This window comes from Falco peregrinus, chromosome 3, assembly GCF_023634155.1.
Source record: "Falco peregrinus isolate bFalPer1 chromosome 3, bFalPer1.pri, whole genome shotgun sequence".
Classification (NCBI taxonomy): domain Eukaryota; kingdom Metazoa; phylum Chordata; class Aves; order Falconiformes; family Falconidae; genus Falco; species Falco peregrinus.
The window spans coordinates 1,465,666-1,477,262 of record NC_073723.1 but is presented as its reverse complement, the minus strand read 5'-3'; the positions used below and the strand labels follow the sequence as shown (position 1 = coordinate 1,477,262).

Sequence of the window (11,597 nt, the reverse complement as noted above, 5' to 3'; positions counted from 1 at the left end):
ACTCTTGTAGTATCCAAGCACTAGACAAGTATAGTCACTGAAGCACAATGATTATTTTAATACCTTTATTTCTTTATTCCCTCATCAATACTTCTGAGATGATGTTTATTTCACTTGTTGTGGTAATTAATTTTGTGATTAAATTAGTAGTAATATAACATAATCTGGGCTGCATATTTCTTTGCAACTTATGATCGGTTTACTTTAGAGCTTTCCTATGACATTGCTGAACTGTGTCAGGTCTTAAGAATAAAAAAGCCAAGGATTCAGAATTTTTAAACATAACTTTTGTTGTCTTCAACTGGTGCTGTGTATCCTCATGCCAAAGGTTTGAAAATTGATTTTATAGACTTTACAATAGGTCATGCATTCAGTCCACAGCACGGCCAGAAATATAATCAAAATGATTTTATGTGTTCTTACTTTTTTTTTTTTCTATAAAGCATTTTTTCTTTGCATAAATTTACATAAGGTGTATGTTCTACTTCAAAAAGACTGAGTTTAGGAACAGATTAGGAATCTATGTGTCCATATAGAGGTAGACAAGTTTTCAATCACCACTAAATATTTTATTGCCTTTTTTTAAAGCACTAGATTTTCAAAAGTCCTGCTGAAACTAATGGAATGAAATGCTCTGGCACCTGGAAGAAAGCTATTAATAGCTTTCCCATTTCCTTCCCCCCCCCCCCCTTCCCCCTCCTCTGTGATTTCTATCATTTGCATTATTATTCGATAGCTCCAAAACTTGAATGCATGCATGACAAAGACGACAGTGCCACTTCTTGAATGTTAAGGGCTGTGCGAGTGTGTGTGATATGAGGGTTTCTACTGTAATAACTTGGAATGGATGTGTTAAGTTGAAACTTTACTTTTAATTCTTTAAGAGGAGTCACTTGTCTTTACTGGTTGGAAGGTTGGTTAGCTAAGAAAGCCTCTCAGTTGGCTCTGGGGAGACTGAACTTTTTCTAGGGCTGAAGCTAGAAGCAAAAGTATACTATATGAACATGAGAGAAAATACATACTGAAATGATGGTGCTGAGCCAGAATAGTTAAGTGCTTCCCAACAATTCCACAAGCACTGATAAGCGCTAAAAAAAAAGTCACAATTTCTGTGGCTTTGTAATGCACTGTTAATGATAAAGGAACATACAATTTTGAATATTATGTTCTTGACCCCTTCATCATTGTGGTGATCGTGAGATGAACTTTCACAGGACAATTTTTGGACCTGCTATCAGAGCTGGGAAGGCAGTGTGGGACATGTAGTGGAGGCCGCAGTCGAACAGGCTGGTCTCATTGACTGAATTGCTGCTTTCACTCCAGGAAAGGTGAGGACAATCCCTTAGGATTGCAAGAGCTGAGCAGGATTACTATGGATCTAAGCCGCGTTGTAAACAGGGTGACATATTTGTCTTTCCTGTTCATGATGTGCTCTTTACCTTTCAACTACAGTCTTGTGATTTTTACGTTGCTCTTGCACTACCCTTCAAGAGTTTCACAAATAAATTGCAAATGAGAAAATGTTCACAAACAGTAATGCTCCTGTTCTCGATTAATACATGAAACTGCTCTAGGAAAAAACTACCACTCGGCACAAGTAACAGCCCATTTTGGAATTTTGCCCATTTTGGCAGGAAAACAAAGACATTTTAATATTTTGAGATGGGAAGGACACTGAAGCGCAATTTAAATGTGATGTGTGCTCTCTAGCATGTAAATCGTGGGAAGATGAGCAAAACATCTGCTGTGGAAAGGAGACAGAAAATGCAGATTTCAGACTTATGTTAAATGTTATTGATATTTCATAAACTGATGAAATCCCACTTACAAATGGATTTTTAGCTACTTCCTTTTTAAATAGTGTGATCCAGGAACACCTGTAAGGGCAGGGTACCTGTCTGATTTGCTTTCCGACTTGATTATGTAGCACAGGAGTGTTTAAAAGATGGATAACTTGCAAATTATGCTTTAAGTTGAGGTATATATTTTTTTCTACCTATAAGGGTAACTTGGCAGAAAAGTTCTTTGGCTCTGGATCAGAGCTTAGTTTTCCAAACTCATCATGAAATTTATGTGTCCTTAAGAATAAAGGAAATGCCAGAGTGAAAGGACTATAGCGGGCTTTTGGCTGCTTGACCGTTAGGGTAAAAAGCTGAAGCTACATTTGATATGCTAGGTTAGTGTATTTAGAAAGGCCAGTAAGCAGGCAGAAAGTGCCATCTCTTACAGCTCAGTACTTGCTTGAGAAAAGTGTCTATGTAACTTGCACAGGGTTTAAAAAGAAATAAAATTAAAACTGGACATCTTGATTATGTAGACCCCAATCTGTTGTTATAATAGAGACAAAATAATGGTATACAATTATTTTTATCAGGTACAGGAAATAGTTTAATAACAATAATATCTTGAGAATATTAAACTCAAATATACTATTTCATGAAATATCTGATCTGTCTTCCGTATATCTTTAAAGGAGCCAATTACACAGCTGGAAATTATCTTTTAGAAATGAAGGATTTGAGAATTCAGTGAACTGATTTCTCTACAGGACTACAGGAATAGTGAGGCTTAAACTCTGATTCACATCTAATGAAAGAATGTAATAATTTTATATCATAACTTTAAATTTATTTTTCTCTTTTGGATATGTATCTTGCACAGACTCAGAGTTATCGAATGCAATCACCTCAAAAATAACAGATCTTCATTCTGAGACTATTATTTTATTAGAATCATTTTTGCCAACAAATTCAGGAGTCTGTCATGAATCATGACCTTCACATTAGAGTGTGAAATCACAAAGTCAGTTTGTTCTTATTATCACGATTTTATAGTACAAATGTATATGCTGTTGACGGAGTGCAGAGAAAGCACAGGCTGCTGTTGGTCTGTCCATTAGGTGTGGTACAAGCAGACAGCAGCCTGCTATCAATGCATTTTCTTTGTGTAAAACAAATTAGATGTCAGAGTGGCTATTTAAAAGGAAATGTTAAGCTTGCTAATGAAGTGATCTAGGGAATGTTTCTGAGGAGTTCTCTCCAAAAGGGGGAAGGACAGTATGGAAAGATTGATCAATAGGCACAGCTGGAAATGTGATGAAACTGGTCAACTGTAGTAGGGAGACAACCTCTTTATAGGACATGAAACGGGAGGCTGTTAGAGGAAAGACAGTGAAGGCTATTAAGCATGTGGTAGCATGTGCTACTGGTTACGTGATGGATAGCTGCCCTTGTATCTGTGTAGCCGTCATGGTTTCACATCTGCTTCTAGCTTTGGAGATAGGTCTGGTAATAGGAAAGACTGGGAGCAGAGACAGGGTAATGGTTAGGAAAGAAAATTAATCCGATACGCTGCCCTAGTTGTGTTGAGCTTCATGTGTGCGTCATACTTTCACACATTGAACAGACGGGCCAAGACATTTTGGAGAGAAATCCAGTTTGAAATAGAGAGGTAGACAATGATTGCTTCTGACAGATACAGCATCCACAAAAATCTTAGTGAATACGGGAGAGGGTAGTGACAGCTTGTTGAAGCAATGAATAGAAGAATATGAAAGGAGAGCAGGGATTCAGAATCAAAAGAGCTAAAAGAATAGAAGGATACAGACTTTGGGGCAAAAAAGTTTTAAGTGGCTGCCAGACTAAGCAGGATCAGAGTGGAAGCTTCATTCTAAGCTTTGAGCAGGAAAAGATTGTTTAAAAGCATAGCTGGAAAATGCCCTTTATCTATGCCACACGCACGTTTTGTGCTGATCTGGAAGGAACTGCTGGCCTGGGACAGTGTTAAATAGAGTCCTTGGTCTCACTGCTGAAATCACCGGTGGGGAATGTGTTTGTATGTTATGAACTGGTCTAAAGCCCCTCATTCATTTCTTAGAAGTGATTTGAAGAATCGGTCAGCAATATGCAGGCGGGCAGAGGTTATCCTTATTCGCCAGCGCTGGGTGCATGGGGGATCGCTCCACCAAAGTCATGCACACCGAGGGGGGGCTTTTCAGTCCCCCCTTTATACAAGCAAGCTACTCAGACCTACTCATTAGTTTTCCAAGAAATTGTTTATATATTCATTACAATTCTGAGAATCCATTTACATATCTCGTGCCTGCGCAATGTCCTTGAGGAGCTGTCTCTACGCAGACTCTATTCCTTAGCGGCCATGTTTAAAGTCTCCATCTTCGCCACATCGCATGTACAACAGGAATCTAAGACGAAATGTCCCTTCTAAAGATAACCAACCCAAGGCTTTAGCAGTCTGTGCATCCGTCATGTGGCAGTAAGGGTCCTTGGACATTTCCCGACTTTTAACTAAACGTAGGTGTGTCATCCTTTAGATAAGTGGTACGGCATTCATTATTGAGAAGTCATCAGATAGTTTTTACTAATTGCAGTGTCTTTACTAACTATGATAAATCTTGAATAGGTCCTGCTAGAAGGCAGGCTTGACCTTAAATCTATTTCAAAAATATATATTAGAAGAAAATGTAAGCTATCCTACAGCCTGAAGCAAGACACCTGTATCTCTTTTCTGCTGACATATCTAAATATCTGCTGTGGATCTTTGGCACTGAAAAAACACCCTGCCAATTTTGATAAAAGGTTTATGATTTTTTCCTTCAGATGCTTTTAAGAAAATTAAGTACTTGTTGGAGTAGTGGAACTTGTTTGGAGGCTTTCAGAACATATCTGCCACTGAAAAAATAACAAGAAATATGATTGTTTAATTGTTTTTTTTTTAAAAAAAAAACGTGTTTAAAGATGTTTGGTTCTGTTCCTGCACAGATAACTAGAACTTTCTCGGTATTCATCAGTGAAGAACATTCAAGGAAAAGAGTTTGAATATTTCTCCACAATTTGACTCCAAATGGTAGCTCTTCAAGGAAATAATCATGGCACACTGGCAGGTCTTGAGGGGAAGAGTTTGACCCTGTCCTGGCCTTAGCCATGTTTTCTCATGAAAAATTAATTCTCCATTCCTAGCGTTTTTTCATCAAGAGAATGTATTTAAAGAAAAAAAATATCTAAGTCTTCCTATACCTACAGAAAGTACGATAGTGTGAAGTGTAGTAGAAATTCATTGTCCTATAAGAACAGTGCATGTGAAAGTTCTGATGTTCTAATGCTTACGATCCTTGTAACTATTTTTTTCTTAAATCTAAAACTTACACAAAACTATCTCCAAGAATGATTCCACATTTTTGTTGAAAATATTCAGAAGAGTTTTTCTCCTATTGAAGTATAGGGGGTATATCTACCATATCTACTAGCCTGGTTTTTGAAGAATGTAATCTGATTGAAGCACTCTTTGGTCGTTTTCAAAACTATTTTTTTCTTCATTGAGGAAAGCCTCAGGCCCATTTTCCAGCCTGATAAGGAATTCCTGTTGTCTTTTGGGGATGGGGGGGTAATAGGCTATTGAAAACATTGCATTAGACCTGCAGAAATCTTACAGACATTGATGTGCTGATAAGCAAGACCATCTAAACTCTGCCTGGCGCCTTCATTACTCTTAATTTGTCTGGGTCTTGCCCAACAGGGTTGATACTTTAGCTTGACACATTTTAGTCATTTGCTAAAACTATCACCTATATCTGTTGAGGATAATCTTGCTTTCTGTTTGCAAATGTTGCTGTAGAGATGGAGAGCTGCACAAGATCTCAATGTACAACAAATCCTATAGATTTATAACAATGCAAAATTGGATGTAACTAATCCATGGGAACGAGGAGGCTCAGAAACTCTAGAGGAAATCCCTACAGACACTTTCCAAAATTACGTTTAAATAGCATGAGGGAACCTAGAGCTGTAAAACCAAAAGGGTGGAAGAAGCAATTTTTTGCAACCTGTGGAAAAAATTTAAAATATTTCTTGTGCCAAGTTTGCTATTGGTACTGATGTGAATAAGCTGTAAATAATATGGTCAAGTTTGTATTCATAAACCAATATTCATTTTAATGCATAAATAAGCTTGTAATTGTATAGCGACAAAGGGGTTAAAATGTCTGAAAGATCATATAAACTGTTCTGGCAAGAAAGTTGCAAATCTCTGAAAGGGGAGCTGTCCTCCTTATCTGCAAAGCAAGCTGCCCTACCAAGGAGATAACGGGACAACAGGATGGCCTTGAGTAAAATTAACAAGGAGTATTCTAAAATCCCTGGGAAAGATTTCTACAAGTCTGCCAACTCATCACTTTTGAGACCTAAGGTGAAAAGTACACCATGAGGAAGACCTACGGCCTTCCTCCCATAGACCACTGCCCACATTCTAAAGACCCCGGCCCACAATTTTTGGGAGAATCTGCGCAAGCGTGAAGGACTGATAAGCTAATTAGCATACGAAGCGAGGGTAGGCGGGTTCAGGTGATGAATATGTATAGGCGTTAATGGAATATTCATTGTTTCATTATATAAATATAAGATAATCTGCCCCTCTGGGTGTGTACGATTGGTGGAAGGATCCCCCGTACACCCGGCGCCGACAATAAAGAATACTTAATCACTAAGAAATTCTGAAGACGTTCTTTGAAACAATCTGGCACCCCAGGTGGGACAGCTCTCTGCCTGACCGTAGGACCCGCTGGGAAGTGGACTCCCTTGGGTACCCCCGGGATTTTCCCGGAGGGACTCCCCAACTCATCGGATCACTGCGGAGGCAGACAAGAATCCCATCTTCTGTAAGTGATAATATTCTTTATTGCTGTATTCTGGTATTACCGGTAATCTGGGGTTACCCGTAAGACGAGAAAATTGATTTCCGCAGGGTAACTTCTGGGTATGCTTAGGAACTAGTTTCTCAGGTATACATCTGGGTATGCTTGGGAACTAGTTTCTCAGGTATACATCTGGGTATGCTTGGGAACTAGTTTCTCAGGTATACATCTGGGTATGCTTGGGAACTAGTTTCTCAGGTATACATCTGGGTATGCTTGGGAACTAGTTTCTCAGGTATGCATCTGGGTATGCTTGGGAACTAGTTTCTCGGGTATACATCTGGTCTGGAAAACTCAGGTATACTTCTGTGGCTGGCACCCTAAGTATACTTCTGGTTTTGTTTGGGTTTTATCAACATTTAATTGCCATCTGGAATCTGGCAAGTTTGCTTATAAAGCTTATTTGCTGCAGTGTTGCTTATTTTGGTTACCGGATTTATGGAATGTGGAATTTGACTTTGATAATTGTTACTGTGATTTCGGCTATATTTTTGATAATAATAGTGAGCTCTTGGTGTTGCTGTAGAAAGATACCTGCGTGTTGCATTTTGTAAGTAGTAATTCTGTAAGTGATAAGTGTGTTCTGTGAATGTAAGCTGGAAAAATGGGAGGAAAGCAGAGTGGTGGGATTTTAAAGAAAAGCCCGTTAGGATGTGTTCTGAGTCACTGGAGGGTTATTGGAGGGTCTGCTGGTGGAAGTGTGAATAAGAAAACATTGATAAAGTACTGCAATCAATGGTGGCCACTTTATTAGCTGGAAGGTGGGGAAAAGTGGCCTTGTAATGGAACTATAAATTATAATACTTTGCTGCAGTACGGAGAGAAGGAAAATGGGATGAAGTAATGTGTGCTGATATGTTTGTGTGACAGAAGGAGTGTGGGATTTACACCACCTGATCTTTGATTATGGATCTAGAAAAGGATAGGAAAAAACAAACAAACAAACAAAAAACCAAGAACCTGAGACTTAAACTAAAAGGATGTTCTTGTTGAAATATTTGTGTAAAAAAAATAAAAATAGAGAGAGCTCAGGTTGTGGTTCTTTCTGTGCAGCAACCAGAATGAAACACATTGTAAGATAAAAACTTGTGCTAATGTATGTAAGATCTGAAGCCAGGGGGGTGGAGAGTCAAAGACCCTGTGAAAGTGTTAAAGTATTGGGGTGAGTTTGTACAAACCCCCGTACCCCCTCGAAAGTGCGGCTGAGTCCTGCGGGACGCATGGCAGGGTGTTTGCTGTTTGCCTGCGAAGGCATGGTATGTAAGAACGCAGACTTAAAGCAACAAGGAGCAGATTTGCATTCAGGGTAAGAAAGAGTTAAAACAGAAGTGCTGCTGCAGAGGCAGGCTTGTGTAACCTGCAGAGCAGGAAGAGCATCTCTTACCCTGAACCCTTCTGCTGGTGAGGAGGAGGGGGTTGCTGTTGCTGACGATTGAGCAGAAGGACCTGATAATGTCACCCCAATTGCTGCAGCATTTGCAGCACAACAGGACCGGTAACGGCCCCTGTAGGGCAAGCAGCGGGTCTGAGGAGAGTAAAGGTGCATCTTTGATGGAGAAATTTAGATGTTTGAAAGTTGGTTGTGAATAGGACTGGATAAAGGTTCGAGTTGTTTGTTACTAGGTAATTGTGATGTAGAAAAGTTGGTGAATATAAAACCAACTTATTTGGTGTTAAACTTCAGTGAAAAGAGTTTGTTACAGTTGTGGGAGCTGCTGGCCGCCAGGAAAATATCCTGAAACCTTTAAAGTACAAACTAAGAAAACAAATAGGAATGCCAAATTCACCAAAATCTTTGTTGGGAAGAGATCTATTAGAACATCTAGACGTTTAAAGAAGGGGAAATGAAACCAAAAGTTAAAAATGATCAATTAATTAAAATGTTGAGCTTATCTTTAATTCAACAGAAAAGTGGAAGAGAGGACCTCCCTGAAGTAAAAGAAATCTTTAACCAGGTATATCTGGAAGTAAATTCCAGGTAAGGGGAAAAATGCTTTCCCTGTTACAGTAAAAATGATAAACGGGAGGCCTGCCTAGTTCAGGTAAAACAATATCCCTTGGTCAGCAAGGCTGTGGGGGATATTGCATAAAAACTAAAATAAAATACACTCTGTAGTAGTTCTACTAATGTAAATCTGTGAGTTTTGCCATGACAGTGACTTGTTATGGGATGTGCAGATGAAACTCTGCATTGACAACAAAGTACAAGGAATAAGGTTGGTCAAGTGCCTCCTATCACAATCAAGGGCAAGACTGGGTTGGCCTCGGTGTTTGCCACCAAGAAGGATCTTGAGCTCTGCTGCTGGCTGCAACCCAGTAGGCGTTGAGCGGTGGGAACATATGCCATGCCAGACCTTGATGTGAGGAATGGCCCCCTCTGTTATAAGAGGGTCGTCCAGGAAGGAAGAACATAAGATGGCCCATTGAGGCACTGATTTGGAAATTGGAAACCGCCTGGCCTACCATGAGGCCAGACAAGTAGCAGAGGAGGTAGGAAAGGAGGAATTATCCTTAATACCAGACGGTAGAATCCAAACTGTAAGTACAGATCAGGAGCCAAATTATTCTAAAGAAAACTTAAAGGTAATTCAGGACATGAATGATAAAATAAATAAGTGGATTTATTTGAGGGATGGTCGTATAGTGGTACCATCCAATTTAATATGGACCACAGCCCTAACAGAACATAATAAGATGCATTGGAGAACTGATAATTTATATAAAAGTCTAAATCAGAAATTGATAGGGCAGAACTTGTATACTGTAATAAAACAGGTGACTCAGCAATGTGAAATGTGTTTGAAAATTAGCCAGGGCAACAGTGGCAAGTTGATTTTTCCAGACTCCCAAGAACTGGGGGTACTGATATTTATTAAATGGATGGACACCCCAATGTATCATATAGTATTATGGACCTGCAACTTGGAATCCTAATGAACTCATTAACGGTGCTCGAGAACCTATCTACAATCTGAATCGTATCATTCGCCTACAGGCTGTCTTGGAAATTATTACTAGTCAAACAGCTAAAGCTTTTGATGTGAAATGCAATTTATCAACACAGGATGGTTCTCGATTACCTGCTAGCCGAAGAAGGAGGTGTTTGTGGTAAAGTAAATGTTTCCAATTGTTGTTTGAAAATTAATGACAATGGTGAGGTAGTTAAACAGATCACATCAGAGATAGGGAAGTTAGCCCATGTTCCGGTCCGAACTTGGAAAGACGAATATTGACTTGTTTTCCTGGCTTCTCGGGAGCCCCTAGGTAAAACGAATCCTATTTTATTTGTTATGTGGATTAGCCACCTTATTGTTTTTGCCATGTGCTGTTCCATGTTTTATAAGATTAATTCAATTATGGTTTCACCCGATGGCGTTAAACAAATGCGAGCAGTATGACAAAAAGTACATACAAAATAACATTTTAATAGCCAACAAGAATTTGGAAACAATTGATTCTTAAAACAAATGCGAGCCAACAAGAATTTGGAAACAATTGATCCTTAACAATTCAGATAACAATGTAGGCTGAGTAAGAATAAAAATAGAATAGCAGCAAAAACAACTGCCAGGAACGCATAGATGAGGATATGGTAACGCCTTTTATACTTCTCCACCTCCGCCATAAGTTCTTGACGTGAGACAACAGAAAAACGCACCCTCTGCCTAAAACAGCAACAGGAAGAAAAAGTTTTGATCTTCTTTCTAATGAACCATATAGGTTAAACGTTTTGAGAACGCTCACCTTGCAGAACGTTCAGAGGGGGAAATGTACACTCTGGACCCTTCTTCCCTGGCAGGTGACGTGGTGGTCTGGTGGTAAGAAAACATTACGTTGAAAACAGGGACCTGTCATTTGGCCATAGTGCCATAAATGTTACCATCGGCAGACTTACCGGAGTAGTAAGCTCGGGAAATGGGTTTGGGACTTCATCTGGGCACGCAGTAGCCATTGTTTATCACACGAATGATCCACGTATACCTTTGAACATGCGCATGCGCGATTTTAAAGCCCCACAGAATGTGTTGGAAAAATCTGGAAAGACCGCGCATGCGAAATCCCTATAGTCTAGCCATGATAATGACGCATGTAAAAAAAAAAAAAAAGGGGAATGTGTTAAGAACATACAGTGGTTTTAGTTCATTTAAGGTTTTGTTTTTGTAGGTTAATGCAAAGTAAACCATTTGACAATCAGTAAAAGTCTCATGTAACGTGAAAACAGACTTCTTCACTCGTGAATCCAGTATTTCTCTTACGAGCCGCTTGTATCCACTATTCAAGAGTAAAGAAAACTCCTGAGAAATTATGGGCCGTCACTCCAGCAGGATCCACAGGACTACAATTCTTCAGGTCATAATTATAGTCGGATTTTTGCCAAATTTGTACTTAACTCTGTGGAATAAGAATGTACATTTATCCCTGGTACAAGGCATATCTCAGGCTCTGAATAAAACTGATTGTTGGATATGTACACGTATGCCTGAATATGGAGGAAAGGGTATATCATTGATTGGATTTCCATTACCTAGGAATAAATCTTAGGAAAGACTGTAGGAAAATACCTCTTGGAGTATTGAAAATGATGAAATTTTGAAATTAGAGATAAATAGTCCTAAGGTGCCAGAGTCATACTATATGTGTGTTCAGAGATGTAATCCACCTAAAGGAATGGGAATTGTGGATTGTAATCCCGTAATGTATGTAGGAACTCAGTCCTTTTGTAATAACACATTAGACATCGGTACTTCACTGTCTGTTAGCTCTACTGCTTGGCCAGTGCCCGAAGGGAAAGGATGGTACTGGCTGTGCAATGATACAGTTCGAAAGGTTTTACCTAAAAATTGGAAGGGAACCTGCACCTTGGGAGCAGTAGTGCCTAATATGACAGTAC

The 11,597-nt window shown here is 39.3% G+C and overlaps 2 long non-coding RNA genes across 2 annotated transcripts; one reads left to right on the top strand and one right to left on the bottom strand.

Moving 5' to 3' along the window:
• The first annotated feature begins 5,888 nt into the window (after positions 1-5,888).
• LOC129784137 (uncharacterized) lies at positions 5,889-7,244 on the top strand. The gene is made up of 2 exons (XR_008746520.1): positions 5,889-6,793; positions 6,942-7,244. It is a non-coding gene; the product is annotated as an uncharacterized LOC129784137 (long non-coding RNA).
• A 2,822-nt stretch (positions 7,245-10,066) lies between these two features.
• LOC114012165 (uncharacterized) lies at positions 10,067-10,543 on the bottom strand. The gene is made up of 2 exons (XR_008746517.1): positions 10,451-10,543; positions 10,067-10,371 (listed from the first exon to the last, which is right to left on the bottom strand). It is a non-coding gene; the product is annotated as an uncharacterized LOC114012165 (long non-coding RNA).
• Positions 10,544-11,597: the final 1,054 nt, after the last annotated feature.